The sequence below is a fragment of the Balaenoptera borealis genome (assembly GCF_965194805.1).
Source record: "Balaenoptera borealis genome assembly, chromosome: 20".
NCBI lineage: Eukaryota > Metazoa > Chordata > Mammalia > Artiodactyla > Balaenopteridae > Balaenoptera > Balaenoptera borealis.
This window is the reverse complement of record NC_138879.1, coordinates 23,519,176-23,540,367: the sequence shown is the minus strand read 5'-3', so window position 1 is coordinate 23,540,367 and position 21,192 is coordinate 23,519,176. Positions and strand designations below refer to the sequence as shown.

General features: G+C 45.2%; 1 long non-coding RNA gene across 1 annotated transcript; it reads left to right on the top strand.

Annotated features, from left to right (window-relative positions):
• The first annotated feature begins 1,888 nt into the window (after nucleotides 1-1,888).
• On the top strand, nucleotides 1,889-19,323 carry LOC309618623. The gene is made up of 2 exons (XR_014238566.1): nucleotides 1,889-9,715; nucleotides 10,952-19,323. It is a non-coding gene; the product is annotated as an uncharacterized lncRNA (long non-coding RNA).
• The last annotated feature ends 1,869 nt before the right edge of the window (nucleotides 19,324-21,192 follow it).

Below are 21,192 nucleotides of genomic sequence, written 5' to 3'. Positions count from 1 at the left end.
AGATATTAATTCTTCTTCAAATTAATCCCTATTGACATTCCAGCAGGACTTTTTATTTTATGGATATACTGATTCCAACATTCATCTGGAAAAGAAATATATAAGAATCGCCAAGAACACTTTGAAATAGAAGTGTTTGAAATGAGAGGAGCACCTCCTGTTATATATCAAGACATTCAACAAAGATATCAAAGATCTAATAATAAAAACGGTGGTATTGACGTAGGAATAACCAAATGGATGAGGAAACAAAACAGAGTCCTGAAGTATATCCTATCTAAATAGGAGCTTAGTTTATAACAATGATGGCAATTATAATTTGTGGGGAAAAATGGTGTTGGGACAACTGGCTATCAATTTTAGGGGGAAGAAGTTATAACACATCATACACAAAAATACCAGGTAGTTTAAAGATTAAAACATTTTTAAAGCTTAAAAGTCAATAAGAAATAAACATACAAACTTTTAAAAAAATCTTCCTTTCTAAGGAAGGCGCAAATCCTAAAGCCATAAAGGAAAGATTAACAGATAGACTACAGATAAACAGATTTATCTCTTAACAAAAAGATTAACAGATAAGCATTTAAATCTTTGGTGTAACTAATTTTTTTAAAGATAGTTTTTTAAAATAATTTTTTAAATTTTATTTATTTATTTGGCTGCATTGGGTCTTAGTTGAGGCATATGGGATCTTTAGTTATGGCATGCTAATTCTTAGTTGCAGCATGTGGGATCTCGTTCCCTGACCAGGGATTGAACCTGGGCTCCCTGCATTGGGAGCATGGAGTCTTAGCCACTGGAGCACCAGGGAAGTCCCTGGTATAACTAATTTTGATAAACAATATCAAAAGACAAGTGGCCAGCTGAGAAAAATTATTTGCACCTTAAGCAAAGAACAAAAGATTAATATTCATAATATATAAAGAACTTCTACAAATCAACAACGGAAAGATATATAAACCCAATGGAAATTGACCACAGTAAAATGGAACCATTCACTGAAGAAAAAAAATACAGCTTATTAATAAACGCATAAAATGACATTCACTCTCACTAATAATATGGAAAACAAAAATGAAACAATGAGATATTTTATCTTGTCCACTGGTTTGACAGAACTTACTAAAAATTGCTAATTGTTGACCAACGAGTGGGGGAAAGGGCACTCTTAACAGGAATTCAAATTGGTTAAGTATGAGGGTGAGGGTGAAAATTGATGCCATTTTGTAATGAGAACAAAAATGCCCACAACTGTACAGAAAGATATATCTTTAAAGATACTTACTTGTAAAGACACTTACCGTTTAGAATTGCAAGGAAAATGGAAGTAGCTTAAATGTCCATCAATAAAGGATTGTTGAATAATGTTGATAAATCTTTGAAGTTGTTGATGAGATGAAGCCATATGGATGGCAGAAGATAATATGTACCAGGTATTGTTCTCTGTGCTTTACATCCATTTAATCCTCACAGAAATCCTCTGAGGAAGATACTATAATTTGTGCTGGTTCACAGATGAGGGAGCTGAGGTACAGTGGGATAAGTCATCCATCTAAGATCAAACAGCTGGTAAGTGGCAGAGCTGGGATTTGCACCCTCGTGGTCTGGCTCCAGAGCCTGTGGCTTGACCATGACCCTAAATCATGCTTCCATATGACTATGGCTGGGAATATAAGCAAGCATCAGAAAAATACTGAATAATCTCATCCTTATTAAAAGTGGAAAACATGTTCTGGTGCAGAGGAACAAGTGGTTACATTTGGTGAGTGGTGGCTTTGGAGCTGGGTGAAGGGGCACTTCACTTTGATTCCATTCTTCATATATTGCTTGAATTTTTCACAGTGAGCAGTTACTTTTGCAGTTCAAATATTAAATATATTTTAATATTTATTATATATTATATATTATTTATAGTCAAATTATCTTTACATTTGGGGTTTACTTCTTTGTTTATATAGTGTTTGTTTCTAGAAGCTTCCTTCAGTTCAAACTCTTAGCTAGTAAAAATGAGAACAGAATGTTCATGCCTCATCTATCTGCCTACACTGCAAAAGCATTAATTTATCACTTTGGAAGAGATCTGATTTTGTGCGTTTTTAAATATCTATTTGTTACAAGAATTTTGTAAATGGTCTGGCTAAAATTTAACATACTCCCTAAAAGAGAGTTTGCCTTTTTGTTCCCAGCGTCTAGATTTCCCTTCCACAAGTTTTTTGTACGATGCCATGCTGGGTGCAAGGGCCATAAGACTGAGCAAGCCCCAGGCTAGTGGGAGCTACAGATACTTCCCAAGCCAGAAACTGGGGCGCCATCTTGGCCACCCCTTTTGCTCACCTCGTCCCTATTTCCAACCTGCCACTGAGCCAATCTAGTCCATCTACCACTCTCCAGGCCACTGAGCACCCCTTCGCTGAACCACTTCACCAGCTTCCTGCTGGCCCTCCTGCCTTCACTCCTGCCCCCATTGTTAACCCATTCTCCACTGCGCAGGTGAGAGATCTTTACAAAAAGCAAAGAGGACATGCTCCTATCTCTTACCCGCAGCAGGGTAAACCCAGCAGTGTTTCCCGTTTCTCTTCAGTGAGACCAAAACTCTCACTGAGGTCTACAAGACCCTTGGAGGACCTGGCCTGCCTGTCCAGCCACAGCCCAGAGCTTGCACGACCTTCCTCCACCCTCTTTTACTTCCTCATATATGCCAGGTTCCCTCTCACTTTGCTCAGTACTACTCATTCTGCCTGGAGCCTCTCACCAACCCCCTTCCCCACCTCTCCCCCAGACCTCATTAACCTCTACTTAGCTTCCAGCTGTTATTTCTCTTCTTCAGGAGAAGCTGTCCCAACCCTCACTATTAGAGCAAAGTCCTCCGCTTTACCTCCATAACTCCCGTGTAATTATTTACTCAACTGTCTGTAAGGTCCATAAGGGTAGGAACCATGTCTATTTTGTTCCCTGTGGTATCCCTAGAAACAAGCACAAAGCCTGACTCATCCAGGTGCTCAATGAGCACTTGAGTGAATGAATGAATGAGTCAATGAGTAAATGAATGAGTGATCCTGCTGCCTTACCAAACAGATTGTGGGGCTGTTGGGGCATGGCGAGACTGTCTTTGCTTGGGAGGTGGGGAAGGCATCACAGAGAAGAAGGAGGCCTTGAAGGGTGGGTATCACTTCACGGACAGGGAAGGGAAAAGGACATTCCAGATTTAGAAGCTGCAGAAGCCTGATGTAGACTCCACTGTGGTTGTCAAGTCAGAGAGGGGAGAGGCAGAGACAAGGCTGCAATTGCCGGTGAGCTCAGCCTGGGAAGGGCTCTGCATACCAAAGAAAGGACTTGACCTTTATTCTGCAGGTAATGGGGGAAACTGGGAAGGTTGTTAGGGAATGTTTCCCCTACTCCCTTCTTTTCTCGATCCCTCCTTCCCTGCTCTTCTTCTTTCTGGAGACAGAGAACCTCCAAGTACCAGACAGTAAGTTTTTGGATGGAAATAAAGTGACAAGGTGTTGTCAGGCAATTTGGCTCAAGGGACCCCTTTTCGTGGCCCTGTTCCCCAGATGTATAAAGCAGAGCTAGCATAGTAGAAAGAGGGAAAGTCACTCCCCAGGGCAACCACATTCACACAGAGAGGTGCCTGGGAGCCAGGATCCTGAGCCCCAAGAGTGGAGGCTAGAGGGAGGAGTTGAGAGGGCAGGTGTCCATCAGTGAGAATGACAAATTGATGAGGCCGCTGACAAGTGTCTGGGGAGGGTCCCTGAGGGTGTGCCACCTTCCAGTGTTTCTTCTGCATTGTAGGCTTTGCCACAAGGCAGTTGAGGGGTTGAAGGCCACAACTCCAGGGCTCGGGCTCTGGGGCACAAACAATTTCCACCGTGCGCCTCTCTGAATAAGGTTGGTGAATAAGTGACCTCAAGGTGCTACCACGGTCTGAGGATTTGCAGCCTCACCTTGAAGTTACCAGTGTCCCAGGTGAGGGCATGAGCCTGAGGTGGGTTTGGGGAGACAAGTGCTCAGAGGGCCAGGCCTGCAGCCATTTCCAAGGGTTCAGACCCCTGCTCTCCTGGTACTTCTGCAGACATTTCAAACCCTTCAAAATGTTAAAACCATGGGACCTATTGGCTTCAACGTTCCCCACTCTGCCCTTTGGCCTTGAATTTGTACTTCAGTTCAACAGCATTCATTGAATGCCTGCTCTGTGCAAAGCCCTGTGCTAGGCTCTCAGTCATGAGGGTGAATAATTCATGATCCTTGCTCTCTGTAGGCTTCCAGTCTAGTGAGGGAAATGGATACAAACAGAAACTTTCAGAACAATGTAAAGACCTCAGAAGAGGTCAAACTCTATGGACTCCACCTGACTTTTTACTTTCTTTATGTAACTGCCATATATAATTCATGACCTAAAGGCATGACCCAACATTTTATCATCTTTGCAATCCTTTTTTTTTTTTTTCCCTCCAGGACTCTTTTGGGGATTGGGATCATTTTTATTTATTTATTTTTAATTAATTAATTAATTTATTTATTTTTGGCTGTGTTAGGTCTTCGTTTCTGCGCGAGGGCTTTCTCTAGTTGCGGCGAGCGGGGGCCACTCTTCATCGCGGTGCGTGGGCCTCTCACCGTCGCGGCCTCTCTTGTTGCGGGGCACAGGCTCCAGACGCGCAGGCTCAGTAGTTGTGGCTCACGGGCCCAGTTGCTCTGCGGCATGTGGGATCTTCCCAGACCAGGGCTCGAACCCGTGTCCCCTGCATTGGCAGGCAGATTCTCAACCACTGCGCCACCAGGGAAGCCCAGGATCATTTTGCTTTGTTTGGCTACAAAGGTTAGATGTTCTTTAGTGTCTCCTCAAAATTTCCTCTGCATCATTGACCAGCTCTGTCTCCTCTGAGTTAGGTGTGCCCCATCCCCTCCTCACCTGGGAAAGGCAGGCCTTTAACAGGTGAGCTGAAAGCTGCTGAAGGAAGCAGCCAAGATGTGGCTTCTGAAGAGCAGACAGAACAAGGGGAGTGGGGGTGGGGGAGGGATGGATTGGGAGTTTGGGATTAGCAGATGCAAACTATTATATATAGAATGGATAAACAACAAGGTCCTATTGTATAGTCCGGGTAACCATATTCGATATCCTGTGATAAACCATAATGGAAAAGAATATGGAAAAATATATATATATGTATAACTGAATCACTTTGCTGTACAGCAGAAATTAACACAACATTGTAAATCAACTATACTTCAATTTAAAAAAAAAAAAGAAGGGCAGGCAGGAGGGTCCCTGGCCATAAATATGTCCTTGATAAGGTCCTACAATTTCACAGTTAGAACTTTATTCCTTTGAAGATGGATGAGCCCTGAGAGGAATGATGCCTTAAATAAATCCTGACCCCTTTTCAACTCTAGTGGGATGTGTCTACAACAGGGACAGGCAGCCAGCTTTCCAGGCCCTCCTCATTCTCTAGATTTTGAGGTTGTTTCAGTTAGCTATTGCTTATTGCTCTGTAACAAACCACAGCAAAACTTGGTGGCTTAAAACAATGGTTTATTGTATCTCACATGCTGTGGGTTGTCTACTTGGGCTGTTCTGTTAGTCTCATCTGTGATAATTCATGTGGCTTCAGTCATCTGATTTGGGCTGGAGGGTTCAACATGGCCTTATTCTCCTGTCTGGCAATTGATTCTGGTTGTCAGTCCTCCAAGCGTCCTCTCATCCTCCATTAGACTGACTGAACTTCATCAAGTTATGGTGGTCCCAAGGTTATGAGAAGGCGGTAGTAGAAACTGGAAGACCCCTTTAGGCCTAAGCTCCAGAATTTGCACAACATTATTTCTGCCATATTCTATTGGTCAAAAAAAGTCCTGAGGCCAGTCCGTATTCAAGGAGATGTCAATATAGAGTTGACCTCAATAAACAACAAGGTCCTGCTGTATAGAACAGGGAACTATATTCAATATCTTGTTATAAACCATAATGGAAAAGAATATGAAAAAGAATATATGTATATGTATAACTGAGTCACTTTGCTGTACAGCAGTAATTAACACAACATTGTAATTCAACTATACTTCAATAAAAAATAAGTTTAAAAAAATAGCCTTGACCTTTTGGTGGGGAAGCAGCAACATCACACTGCACGTGGGGTGTGATTCATGGAGGCCAATATTCTAAACTCTGCCACAGAGACCTAAAAGATGTAAAGTGTGAAGTATTTTCTTCAGGACAGCAGGGTAGAGGAGTTGTAAGCTTCCTATTCTTCTATTTCCATGACCTTTTAAAAATTTTTTTATTATAATTTTTTATTTACTTTTGGCTGCATTAGTCTTCATTGCTGTGTGCAGGCTTTCTCTAGTTGTGGGCAAGCGGGGGCTACTCTTCATTGCAGTGCATGGGCTTCTCATTGTGGTGTCTTCTCTTGTTGTGGAGCATGGGCTCTAGGTGCGCAGGCTTCAGTAGTTGTGGCACGTGGGCTCGGTAGTTGTGGCACGTGGGCTCAGTAGTTGTGGCACACGGGCTTAGTTGCTCTGCAGCATGTGGGATCTTCCCGGACCAGGGATCGAACCCGTGTCCCCTGCATTGGCAGGCGGATTCTTTTTTTTTTTTTTAATTGTGGTACATTTCTTTTTAATTAATTAATTAATTTATTTATTTATTTATGGCTGTGTTGGGTCTTCGTTTCTGTGCAAGGGCTTTCTCTAGTTGCGGCGAGCGGGGGCCACTCTTCATCGCAGTGTGCGGGCCTCTCACTATCGCGGCCTCTCTTGTTGCGGAGCACAGGCTCCAGACGCGCAGGCTCAGTAGCTGTGGCTCACGGGCCCAGTTACTCTGCAGCATGTGGGATCTTCCCAGACCAGGGCTCGAACCCGTGTCCCCTGCATTGGCAGGCAGATTCTCAACCACTGCGCCACCAGGGAAGCCTGGCAGGCAGATTCTTAACCACTGACCACAAGTGATTTCCATGATCTTAACTAGGGTTCTGTTATCTTTTGTCAGCAAGAACAGCCTACAAATCTAGTTCACTTGACTCTACAAAGCCTGTCAAACTGCTACATAGTGCTATTTGACCCTCTTCAGTTGCTAAAGCATGTTCTTCACCATGCCCAGCGATATGCTGGTAAACTGGATGGGATGGGGGAACCCTGATTTGTAGCATTTGCCAGTTTCTGTGGTATAAATACTCCTACCATGGCTGATTTCAAGCTACTAATGTGACATCACTAAATGAGGAGTTTGGAATAGATACATATAATTGATTCTCAGCCCTGTACAAACCAGCTCCACACCTGTTCCTTATCTCTGGAATTTTCTAGAAAAAGTGAATACATATTTTTAAAAACCACGGAAAACAAAAAGCATAAACCTTTCTTGGTGCCAAAATAATAAAATGTGTTAAGAAGACAGAGTCTTGTCTTGGAAAGTGAAGAATTCCACCGCTATTAGGCAGGCTGTGGCAACCTTGGAAATTAGATGGGATCTAAACAAATCTAGTGATACCTTTGTGTGGGCATAGACAATTTCTGGAAGGGTACTCACGAAACTAGAGTGGTTATTTCTGGAGGTGATGGTGGGTGGAGGTGAGGGACCCATCTTCACTTTTTTACAGTGAATTGCATTCAATTTATAATTAAATAATTAAAATTAAATAAGCGTACATAGACTCATTGAACTTTACTGACTATTTGATTCAGGGAAACTTAATTCCAGATAAGTTAGGGAATTTGCCATGCTCAAGACTAGGACCCAGGTCTCCCGATCTGGGAATTCACAATTCTTTCTCGCAACCTTCAGGCTGCCCCGCTCCATACAGTTACAAATGAGGAAGAAGTGATAACTGCACCACCAAAAGCGTGTGGAAATTTGGAGAGCCTTACCTTGAAGGACTGTGCACAGATCAGAAGGCAACCCACTGGGAGTAGCTTCCAGACTTGTCAGGCCATCAGAGGGCAACAGCACAGACCCCCTTGGGGACAGACGTACCCTGTGGCCCCAGAGGAAGTCCGATTCACTGCTAGTGTCATTTAACAGTGAAGTAAAGCAAGTTATGGAAATCCCTGATCTGTATCATTGGCCTGAAAGATACTCCTACCCAACCTGTTCTGGACTCTCTCCTTGGGAAACTTCATCACTGGTACTAAATCAGCTGATTGTTTTGTTTTTTGGGGTTTTTTTGGAGAGTTTAGGTTTCTTTGATTTGTTTTCCCCTTTCTTGTGCCCATTTGCTTAAACAACCTTCGGGCTTCAACAAAGTAAGTACAAGGCCAATCAAGTGCAGTATGAAAACAAGCATCAATAAGTTAATGAAAACAACACACAAAGGGCAGCCTTATCTTGCAATGGGAAGAGGAGACACTGCTTTTAAGAAAAGGTCTTGTCTTGTTTAGGATGAGCATGGGAGGAAGGTCAGGGAGAAGGAGTGTTAGCTGACCAAGGCAAATGGGGAACTGAAGGGAAAAACCTACCTGGAAACAAAACAAATCACTGCAATGCAGGCTCTCAGCTCAGAGCTGCATTCAGGGCCCACTGGGACATGGTTGGAGCCCCTGTAGGGAGATTTCCTTTCCCAGGTTGGGCGGATGCAGAGAGGCCAAACCACCCAAGCACTTGGAGGTGAAACAAGTTCAGCTCAGCCTTCATAGTTTTCTGGAAACATTCTGTATTTCCTACTTCATTTTTAGTTCTTTGGGTGTGCACCCTCTTCCTTGTTGGGCGGAAGGCTCCTTGAGGGTGGTGTTCACATCTTGTCTGTCTTAGTATCTCTCCAAGTGCCTATCACAGTGGCTCCTTCTTGGCAAGTGATCAGTAAACATATGTCAAATGAAGGAATCAAATTCAAGACAACAAACATATTGCAGATGGACTTGGCTAGTTGGTTGTGGGGGGAGCACCGGGCATGGGGAGTTGGGAGTGGGTAGAAAATAAAAGATTAAATAAGATGATCAGGATATGTCCCTGCCTCAAAGAGCTTCCAGATAAATCGAAGAGACAGACTTTGACACGGATATGGGTTAATTACCCATTTAGCTCCTTGCCCTGGGGCCTATTAATTTCCACAGACTGTGACCAAACTTGAGACACAGTCTTCTCCTTCTGTCCCTCACCCCCATGGGGCCTCTCTAGACCAAACATAGGAGAACAGGAGAATGTGGGTGGAAGAAGTGCTGGATCCATGTTGCAGTGGCTGCGAGGGCTGATCTAAGCTCCAGCATTTCATGCAGGTCCCCAGCAACTGAGGACAAGGGCCAAGGCTGAAGTCCAGGGGTAAGGATGGGGTAGGGTATCTACTCAAAGGTGGGTAGGAGAAGGAGGATCCAGAAGGTAGGTTCCAGCCAAAGCCCTTAGAGAGTGCCACGGGTTAAACTGGAGAAAGCAAGTTCAGGTGTCAGGTCCAAAGGGCAGGAGGAGGGCTGTACGTTGGAGAGGACCCAGGTGGCCCTGGAATGGAGTGGGAGCAGGCTGGGCAGGAAGTAAGTGTCCCGGAGTGTCCGCACGGGACTTCAGAGGTGCCAGCTGTGAAGATGTGGATGGCTTAGGTCAGCGTGAAGGCTCAGGGCCAGGACAGACACCTTGCACGTAGCCGCAGAGCCTTTGTCATGTTCCTTGCAACCAAGCCCCCAAGGTAGTCCACCCCAGGAAGGGGAGCCCTGGAAATGAATGCATTCTAAACTCTGCTTTGCCCACCAGTTCTGCTCTGTGCTCCATCAGCTGCCCACTGAGAAAAAGACAATGGAAGTGAGTATCTTGTCAAGTTAATTTTCATTTCCAATTTAAATGGCTGTCTATTTTGAAATTATGTCTGTCTTACTTTTGGTGATAAGATGGCCTTTCTTTTATGAGATCATGGTGATGGTGGGTAATAAGTTTTTGGTTGTTTAAATGGCTTCACTTGGCTAAATTAAAAAGTTGGCAATATTGGTCCTAGACATACGGGGGAAAATCATAAAGCATTGAAGCCCAGTCTGGTTACTTCTGCTCTAAGGAACTGAAATCCTGACCCTGAACCCCAGATCCTGGCCAACAAAATACCATCACCATCATCATCATCATCGCCATCATCATCATCACCACCACCACTGACAACAACAACAAAAACACTTGTGTAAAGCACTGTCCTAAGCCTTTGCACATGTTAATTAACTCCTTCTCTTGTTTTGACATCTTGCTCACCTATATCTGCCTAATGTCTGGATTTGGCCTTCCCTACTCTGACCTAGCCCACTGTCAACTGAACCCCAGTTCTGTTGGCTCCCCTACTACAAGTTTCACAGTCTTTTCCCTGACCCCTGGCCACCTAGTAAGTAAACTCCTGCCTCAAAATTCCTAGCCAGTGGCTGTTTCTCCACTCCCTGCTGCCAAATCCATGCCAGACCTTTATACTGACTATGTGGTTGGGCTCTTACCAGACACCGTCAGACCCTCTGGATACTGAGCACCAACCCTGGAAGGAGAGCCACCTGCTGCCCAACTTTGAGCCCCCCAAGCTAACCCCCTGTCCAACTGGACCCTTCCCCACTTACCTGTGTCCGACCCTCCTGGGTCCTCATTCCACCCTCCTAGAAGTCTGACTTTACTGCTTGTGTCCTGCTAGAATCTTCCCTGAACAAACATCCCACCACTGTGTGAATCTTCTGGTTTCTGGGTATAGCCCTTCTCATGCCTTCTCTAAGGAAAGCAAATCTTGAGTCAAATACTATACTTTTGTCCCAGGCCTGGAGTTGTTGCTTTAATAACCATTGAGAGCATACTATGTGCCACTGTTCTATGCTTTACTTGTATTAACCCATGTGCACCTCACCATAAGCTTATGAGGTAGATACTATTGCCATCTCCATTTTACAAATGAGCAAACCAAAGCCCAGAGAGGTAAACTTGCCCAAGGTCACACAGCTAGGAAGTGGCAGGAATGGGCTGAATGCAGGTTCTAGGGACCCAGGCTTTAACTACCACATTGCCTGTCTTCGTTTAAAGCCTAAGAAGTCCTGTGCTGGAAAGTTTGGAATCAAACAAGACTCTTTGGCTTATGAGCTCCAAGACTGTGGGAAGTCACTAGTCCTCCAGTCTCCCCTCCTGCATCTTCCATGGTTGTATGAGAATCGACACTAAGCACTTATTGTAACATCTGGTGGCCACAACCATCAGCCCCATTCTTTCCTTCATTAAAACCCTGGCAAGCATAAACCTGTCACAAATGGGGCCCAAGGCATTTAATTCAGCATTCTGGAAATATCAGTCACAACTAAGAAGACTAAACCTGCATCTAGGGACTTCCCTGGTGGCGCAGTGGTTAAGAATCCTCCTGCCGGGGCTTCCCTGGTGGCGCAGTGGTTGAGAGTCTGCCTGCCAATGCAGGGGACACGGGTTCGAGCCCTGATCTGGGAGGATCCCACATGCCGCGGAGCGACTAGGCCCGTGAGCCACAATTGCTGAGCCTGCGCGTCTGGAGCCTGTGCTCCGCAACAAGAGAGGCCGCGATAGTGAGAGGCCCGCGCACCGTGATGAAGAGGGGCCCCCGCTTGCCGCAACTAGAGAAAGCCCTCGCACAGAAACGAAGACCCAACACAGTCATAATTAATTAATTAATTAATTAATTAATTAAAAAAAAAAAGAATCCTCCTGCCAATGCAGGGGACACAGTTTCGATCCCTGGTCCAGGAAGATCCCACATGCTGCAGAGCAACTAAGCCCGTGCGCCACAACTACTGAAGCCCATGTGCCTAGAGCCCGCGAGCCACAACTACTGAAGCCTATGCGCCTAGAGCCTGTGCTCTGCAACAAGAGAAGCCGCCGCAATGAGAAGCCCGCGCACCGTAATGAAGAGTAGCCCCCGCTCGACGCAACTAGAGAAAGCCCGTGCGCAGCAACAAAGACCCAACGCAACCAAAAATAAATGACTAAATAAAAATTAAAAAAAAACAAACCTGCATCTATTTGTAAAGCAGTTTGAGTCTGATGGAGGAGGTGAATGCAGTGTTTTGAAGCATGGCCTCCCAAGTCTGGCTGCCCAGGTTTAAGTCCAGATTCCACAATAGTGCCTGACTTTGGGCACTTTTCTTAACTTCCCCAAGGCTTAGTTATTTCATCTTTACGGGGGATGACAATCATAATAATACCTACCTCATGTAGGTTGTTGCTATCTATCTATCTATCTATCTATCTATCTATCTATCTATCTGTCTATCTATCTATCTATGTGTAAAGCCCTTAGAACAGTGCCAGACACACACAACAAGCTTGACATGAGGGTGCACTGCTATTAGCCTCTGGGCTAAGAGAACTGGGACTTTACCACCACTTCACAGTCAAGGCAACTGAGACTCCAAGGAGTTGAATGAAATGCTCAATATCACATGTCTTTTGTGGGGTGGACCCAGAATTGAAGTTCGGAGCCTCTGGTGGAAGACTTGTGAGCTCCTTCATTTCTTCCAGTAGTTTCTTATTTCCATTTCTGATATGACTTCAGTTGGCCCTGATTCCCAAGCCACCAGTTTCTAATCTCATTAATCAGCTTCTGCAAAAGGACATTGCTGCTGTTCGGAGCAGACCTGGGCCCATTCAGCAGCTGTCCACCTACACGTTGCCCCCAGCGTGCTGGGTGTCAGTGGGGAGGGCATTTACCTCCATCAGGGGCCTAATTATGTAAATGCTCAACATTGGAGATGAAGGGGAGATTGCGGCCTGCCCAGGGCTGATGGGTGAGCTGGCTGGTGTCATCCCCCCTATTGCACAGAAAGGAGGCTCTATCTTGAGGGCAGCTCAGCTACCGTATCTCAGTGACTTTGTTGCAGGTGATGGAGCAATGAAGGCTGAACTGGGTTAATATAATTCTCCAGTGACTCATCCCAGAAGAGGACCTGTGATGGATCATTAAGCTGTCTTAGAACTTATTTCAGGCCCACACCCCCAGGATGAACGCTCTCAATTTGTTTATTGGGTCTCCAACAATAAGCCACTATTCTTCCCTACAATTCGGTTACACAATCTTTCCCCTCGTGTCTTTCAGCCTCCTACTGAAAATCTGCCTGCACTGAGTGTGTGCTCCGCATCCCTCTACCAGATGCCTGACTGGTGTGTCAGCCCATCTTTGATGGGGAGCTCATTGCCTTCTTGCTGAGTTTGACTCTGCTCACCAGGATCTCCTACAATGGAGGCGCTTACTCACCTGCCTGAGCAGATTTTGTTCTTTCCCTCCTAAATCTTCTCTCCCTCACTGACTCCTAACTGCGTGTAGACCTCTGAAGTATCCACCTCCTAGTGTCTAATGAATGTCCTGGGTCTTCCAATTCCCCTTTGATCCAAGGTTTTTGGGTTGATGTATTTAAATTAATTCTTTAAAAAAATATATAAATAACTCATGTTTATTGTAGAAAAAAGAATACAAATCTCCCACAATTCTGCCACCCAGAAATAATCTCTATAAATATTTTGGGGGATACATCTTCTTAGACCTACCTCCCCACATTCCAAAGTTTACCTCTGTGCCCTTCCTTGCTGGGGTACCTCTGATTTGTACCCCCAGCCTGGTGTACTGAAAGTATGCAGATGCCATTTCTTAATGAGCATCTACTATAGGACAGGATACATTTGTCAGCTTATACATGGATTGAGATTGTGGAGTCACCTTCTTCATGGCCTGGGCACAACTCCAGGTGGGACTATCTTGCCTACATGTCTTCAGTAGCCCCCTCCTCGTCTCCTGTCCTTTGCCTTGTCCTCCACAGGGCCTCCAGAGTGAGCAGACCAAGACACTAATGCCACCAGGTCCTTCTTCTGCTTGCAGCCTTCAGTGGCTTTCCATCTCCTTCCGGATGGAATCAGGACTCCTTAGCCTGGATCCAGTGGCTTCTCATGACATGGCTTGCTTTTCCGGTCTCTTCACTTGCCTCCCCATTAAGGTATCGGCTCTCTACCCTTGTCAGGCAGTTTGCTCTTCCTAGAGTGGGACGGCTTTTTGTGCCCCAGGATCTTTGTATCCACTGCTCTCTCTGCCTGGAATGAGCTTCCCTTCCCCCTCGTCTGTCTGGATGATTTCTACTCTTCCTTCATGACCTAGTTCAAGCATCGCCTCCTCCAGAAGACTTCTTTAACCCCCTCCCCTCCAATCTTGTCCCATCTCAGTTCTGTGCTTCCTCTCTGTGAGGACATATTGTGTTACCTGTAGAACTTGACTCATGACTGAAAATCTGGTGTCTTGTCTATCTCCCTCACTAGATCATGAGTTACATGAGGGCAAGCACTGTGTTTCTCTAGCCACTAACAAAATGTCTGGCCCATGGTTCAATTTTTTTTTTTTTCTTACTAGAATGTAAGAATGAGAAACATACCTGTAGCTGTCCAATGTTATTCTTGCATAGGAAGTAAGCATTTTTATTAGATCCAGGTACAGCTTACAATTCAAAATTGATTCTGACACTAAGTTTGTACACACTTATGATCACAATGCTTTACAGTATATGTAAATTATCCCATTTAATATCATTTCAACCTCACAATAACCACATGAGATAAGAATTATTTCCATGTTATAGATCAGCAAGATTCAGGGATATATCAGTATCTTACAAATAGTAAATAACAGGATCAGAATTTGAACCAAGGTCAAAATAATCACCATTCTCTGAAGAAATGATTGAGATTCGATTCTCTTTAAGGTTTTTTGAATGTAGACATTTGTTTCCCCATCTGGTTCCTTATAATTTAGCAGACAGATAATCATGGGTTTGCGTCCTTCTCAAAGGTAATGAGGGAATTTATGGCTAACTCATGGATTGGTGGGTGATCTGGCACTGATTTTCAGTATCACCACTGTCATCAAGTTGCTCAAACCCTGCGCCTCTCTGTCCTTCTCCTCACAAGTATGATAAAACTTTCTCCAGTCATCTTTCCTTAACCAAACGTTTTCAGCTCCACTTGAAGAGGTGGGGAATTGTTACTCACCAGTGAATTACCACCGACTCAAGTGACATAGCTAGTACTTTGACCAGCCTTTAAGATCTGAACAGAAGGACTCTGATACTGAATGTTCTTTATGGGTGGAAAAGTGCCTTGTTAGACTCTGTAGACTCTCATTCACTCATTCATTCGAAAAAACATTTACAGAGTGCCTAATAATCACAGTTAATAACAGTAGCTAACATTTATTGAGGGCTTAATATGTGAAAGGCGCTGCTCTATGCCCTTCACATGTAGTAACTCATTTAGTCCTCATTGGTGGAAGATTCCCTCAGGCAGGAACTATTATTTTGACAGTTTTATAAATGAGCAAAATGAGAGACAGAGAGGCAAAGTAACTTGCCCAAGGCCACACAGCCTATGGTATATGCCTCTCCCACCACGCCCAACATTATCTGCCATCTTTGGGTACATGGAGGTGAGTGTGAGGCCCCGCCCCCAAGGAATTTATGTGCTCATGCAAAAAAGATATGGAGCCTAGAACTGTAATACTGTGTGATCTTCCATGTGCAAGATGAAAAGAAGCATAAGAAAGGGATGTTTGGTGGCTAGCTGATGACATCAGAGGAACCAGAGAGGAGGTGACATTTCAGCTGAGTCTTAAAGGACTAGTATGAGTTAAGGAGATCAGAAAGGCTGGGGTTTGTTGCAGAGAGCAACCTTTGCAGTGGAGATAGAGGCAGCAAAGTGTGGAGATGGAAGAATAACTTGCTTGAAGACAGTTCCATGGGGTTGGCTTACAGGATCCACAGGGAAACATGGCAAGAAATGGGCTAGAATAGTAGGTTGAGCCAAATCATAGAGGGTCTAGAGGAACTGTACTTTATTTTATGAGAAATGGAGAGTTATGGAAGGCATTTTAGCAGAGGAATGGCATGATTAGATTTGTGTTATACCTGTAAGCAACAGGGAAGGTAGACAAGTGGAAGAGTCAAAAACAGGAAGCCAGGAAAATCAGTCCACCAATTCCTGGCTGGAATTACCCAGACAAGAAACACATGGTCCCCCAAAGAAGGCATTGGTTGGAGAAGTATTTTAAGTAGAATCAACAGGACTTAATGACTTTATGCTTCTTGCTTGGGCCTTATGTGGATAGGCTGACATTAACCATGGCAGGAATAAAGGAGAAGAGCTCACTTGTTCATCTGTTTTTTTGTTCAATAAACACTTGGTCAGGGAGCCAAGACCTACACCAGGTAGTGGAGATCCAGCAGCCAATCAGACACAAACCCGCCCTCGCAGAGCCCACAGTCTAGTGGGTAAGGCAGGCAAGTAAACAGACTGATTACAATACAGAGGGGTGAGTGGGCCACCCACAGAATTGAGTCCTTGAAGTCTGCTGATGAAGTCTTTCCATCATTCCTGACTGGTATGACCCACCCTGGAGGCAGCACTAGTTTCTTCTCTGTTCCTTTGCTGGTCACTCTACCTCCCTGTCACTCGGGTTATCCAGTCTGGTTTCCCCGGGGCAAAGACCAAGAGTCCGGTGTAGATATTTGGGGTTGGCAGAGCTGGAGCCAAGGCACAGCTCCTATTAAGGCAATGCAGAAATTGAGCATCCCAGCCTGTGAGCCGTGTCAATGCCCATCTAGGAAATCCAAGAGCCAAATGCCAGGAGGACTAGGTAGAAACCCCTAGTCCAAAGGGCCAGGAATGGGGAGGCAGAGCCAAAAGTTTGGAGTTGGGCAAACATGAGGCCAAAAGAAGCCGGAACTCCCAGGATGATTGTCACAAACCCTGGGGAGATGTGTTGTTTTCCCTAGTGCATGAAGAGACTGCAACAAATAATCAATGCAAATGCTGCCAAAAGCCATGATCAATGGCAGAGGGGTCTGCAGTGGTAAGTGACCGTGGCCTGCAGCTGCCTGGTAAGCACATGGTGCGTGGGTTCGTTCTGGGGGCTGGCAAAAGGATCAGAGGTAGGACACCAACCAGTGTGCCTTTCCCACAGAGAAAGGCAGGGAAGTGGCCCGGTCCCCACATGCTGCCTGCCTCCCAGGTAACCCACGCCGATTCATCTGGGCCTGCTGTGGACCACAGAGCAGGGACACGCTGCCGGAGACGAAGGGAAGCAGAGACGGGAGCCCCTGCACAGACAACAGGGCCTGTGAGGAGGCTCGCCCCCCACTCCCTCCTCCAACTGCCTCTTCACAAAGAAAAAGAAATGAACAGGGTCAGCAAGAGCTGGAGGCTGTGTTTAAGCTGAGCAAAAGCCGACAGTGCCTGCTGGCCTGTTTGGGATGTCCCCAGAATCCAGGCCCTGCTCAGAACATTCAGGGCGTATGGAGGCCAGTAGAGAAGAAGATAATGGGAAATGAGAGACACCATGGACAGGAAAGGGAGCAGCAAAGGAGAACAAAAGAGATTTGGGAAGGAGAATAGAAGCCAAGGCCCTGTTTCCTGTCTCTGCTTCTTACTCTGCTTACAGCGGCCTCATTCCACGTGGCCCCTTGGCAAGGGGGCTGGAGGGGAGTGGTGGCGGGACAGCCGGCAGTGAGCGGGGCACCCACTTGAGCACTTGAAGCCTGACAGCCCCTGATGGGAGATGACAGCAGGTCGACTGAGTCACGAGAAGGCAGGAAACAGGGGAGGGGAGGCGCGTGATGAGGAGACCAGGCAGCTGCAGGCCACGGTCACTGATCACTGCAGGCCCCTCTGCCATTGATCATGACTTTTGGCAGCATTTGCATTGATTATTTGTTGCAGTCTCTTCACTTTATTAACTTTAATTCCTAACTGGGTTGATCAGCAATTGTTCTTTCTGGAGGGTGTCATTATGATTATAAATAAAGCCAAGTGGAGAGTTTGGACAACCAACAGCTGTGCATTCTGTGCTGTAATGAGCCTGCCCCCCCATCCCCCACCCCCTCCCTGGAAAACCCATTTTCCAACAATAGATTTGTTGCTTCATTGGCTCAAATGGAAAGCTGAGGTCTCAGAGAAGCCTCACACTTCATTGTTTGGGAGGAATCAAGACTGATGTTCTAGGGGCTAATTAGCTTGGGTGTTTATTGTAGCAGCCTTTTGAATTTACAGCCCATAGCAGTAAATCAATTCCAGAAGTCACATCTCCTACATGAAACCTCCCTGGGCATGGTATACATTCCTTCCCACCTGCCTCGTCCAGGCTGGACCAGCTGTCCCTCAGATCTATCCCCTTTTCTCCATGCCCATTGTCCAGGCTTCCGTTCAGGACAACTCAGTTTGCACCTAGATTATTCCATAGTCCTCCTAGTTGGTCTCTCCATGTTATGCATCTCACTTTCTCTAACATGATCTTCCTAAAACGCAAATCTCTCCATGTCTTGCCCCTGCCTTCCAGGATAAACTAGATTCTCCTTAGCAGAGTACAGAGCCTTTCATAATCTGGCCCATCTGACCCCCACACTCCTGCTGTACCACTCCAAGACCATCCCAAACACGGCCAGCCCTTCATACCCATGGACCTTTGCACATGTAATCCCTTTTCTTTGAATAGCCTTCTGCCTCCTTCACGTGGAAAACTTCTATCCACCCTTCAAGGCCCAGTCCAAATACCTTCTCCTCAAATGAGTCTTGTTGAACTCCTTCCAAAAGACACCATTCCTTGGAGCTCCCACTGGACTTTACATTCACTTCTCTAATTGTTCTCTCTCTTGCCCTTATATGTCCATCATTGCTTGGTCTAATACTTGTCCTCTACTGTCTTAAATCCTGTGTGTCATTGTGTCATTCTGGAAATATAGATGCATTTTGGGCAGGGATTCTACCTCTGAGATTTTTTTTTTCTTTAAGGCCCAGCCCAGATAAGGGCCCTATGTAGATGGTGCAGGAATGTTCTACGTGATAAAGCTGCTGCTGCATACATGGCTAAGTGTTTAAACCACTGCTGTCCACTAGAATTTTCTGTGATATTGGAAATGTCTTATATATACATTGTCCAACATGGTAGGCACTAAACCACTTGTGCTTATTGAGCACTTGAAATGTGACTGGTACAATTGAGGAACTAAAAGCTTAATTTTATTTAATTTAACTAATTTAAATTTATTTATTTATTTATTTTATAAATTTATTTATTTATTTATTTTTGGCTGCGTTGGGTCTTTGTTGCTGCGCACAGGCTGTCTCTAGTTGTGGTGAGCGGGGGCGACTCTTCGTTGTGGTGCACGGGCTTCTCATTGCAGTGGCTTCTCTTGTTGTAGGGCACGGGCTCTAGGTGCGTGGGCTTCAGTAGTTGTGGCACACAGGCTCAGTAGTTGTGGCTCACAGGCTCTAGAGCGCAGGCTCAGTAGTGTGGCGCACGGGCTTCGTTGCTCTGTGGCATGTGGGATCTTCCCGGACCAGGGCTCGAACCTGTGTCCCTTGCATTGGCAGGCGGATTCTTAACCACTGTGCCACCAGGGAAGCCCTAATTTAAATTTAAACAGCCACATGTGGCTAGTGGCTACCATAGTAGATAGCACAGGTTTGGATCAAGCCGATTTAGAATAAAAGTTAGCCTAAAGAGGCAGCCTACCTGTATCAGATTTAGCACCTCACAGCTATATTACAATCTTTGAATAAAATAAACGCTAACAGTGATAATAATAAGGAGTTGAATGATATTTTCATGGCTCAAACTGGGGCGATATCACAGGGTCATCAACCCAGGCAAACTTTTGAGGGTCTGGAGCCATATCACCCGTGGCCTTGATTAAAACGTGCGCAGACTGGCGGGATCCTGCCAGTAAGTGCTTTCTAAAGAGTCAGAGCTTGAAAACAACTAAGTGAGTGACTCCTAAATGGGTAGTGATATTTTCCCAAGCAGGGAGAAAGGTTTCTAAGGTATCCTGAGGTCTGAGAGACATTACAGCCTGAGATTCTTATGAAGATCTTAATTTACCCTTAAGGAGCCATTTATTGGCCTGGGCCTAAAAACTTTAGAACAGGGGGAGAATAGGACCAGCCCAGCAAATGTGCAGTGCCAGGCTCATAGGTTTCCTTAAACTCCTGCTCCAATGGAAGAACTTTATTTTGCCTGTACTTTCCTACCTCTTGGCAATTAGCAAAGCATCTGAACACAAAAAGAAAGATTCAGGACTTCCCTGGCGGTCCAGTGGTTAAGACTTTGCAGGGGGTGCTAGTTCGATCCCTGGTCCGGGAGCTAAGATTCCACATGCCTTGGGGCCAAAAAACCAAAAGCAATATTGTAACAAACTCAATAAAGACTTTTAAAAAGGTCCATATCAAAAAATGTTAAAAAAAAAAAAAAGAGAGAAAGAAAGAAGAAGAAAGAAAGAAAGAAAGAAAGAAAGAAAGAAAGAAAGAAAGAAAGAAAGAAAGAAAGAAAAGAAAGAAAGAAAAAGAAAAAAGAAAGAAAGAAAGAAAGAAAGAAAGAAAAAGGTTCATCCTTTCTCTTTGGACAGCTGCATCATTTGGAGTTAGAGGCGTCCAGAGCTCTCTGGTAACTGATGGCAAGGTGGAACAATGTGACAGGGAGGTGAGAGCTGGGGTGGGACTGACAGCAAAAAAGTGAAGTTCTGCAGCTACAGGCTGCCTGCTCCAGCTCTCAGCCCACGCTGGTGAAGAGGGAGGGCTCAGGAACAGAAGCACACACCGCCCCCGGCCTGGGGAAGAAATGGTTTTACCTTGGGGGGTGGCAGGCAGGGAAATCAGGGTGAGGCTGCCAGTGTGGCAGTAGCTCTGTTTAAAAACACTCTCACGGGATGGTAAGAACTAGCAAAGGGAAAATAATTACGGCATTTCAGCTAACAATGCATCTGCTTAAACTCAGGTATAAATAGATCCTTAAGCCCTTCTCTACACAGTACAGTCCATTAATCTCAACCTTGAGCAGCCGCTCTGCGGGGAGGGAGGGCAAGGGAATGTTTCCTGGAGAGGCAAGGGGACTCCCTCCCGCTCCCTGAAGCACCAAACCACCTTACAAAACCAGCTCGGTCCCTGGGGAGGAGAAAAGGCCAAGATGTAGAACAGGGAAGGGCTGCATTCAAAATCCCTCCCACTCATACACTGTAAAATGGTACAACCATTTTGGGGAACAGTTTGGTGGTTTCTTAAAGAGTTAAACGTACGCTTATCATACAACCCAGCAATCCCACTTCTAGGTACTAATGCAAGAGAAATGAAAACATACATCTACATAAAGACTTATACATACATGTTCATAGCCACTTTATTCATAATAGCTGCAACCCAGAAATAACCCAAATGTCCAAAAACCAGGGAATGAATAAACAATCTATGATATATCCATATAATGGAATATTAGTCAGCAATAT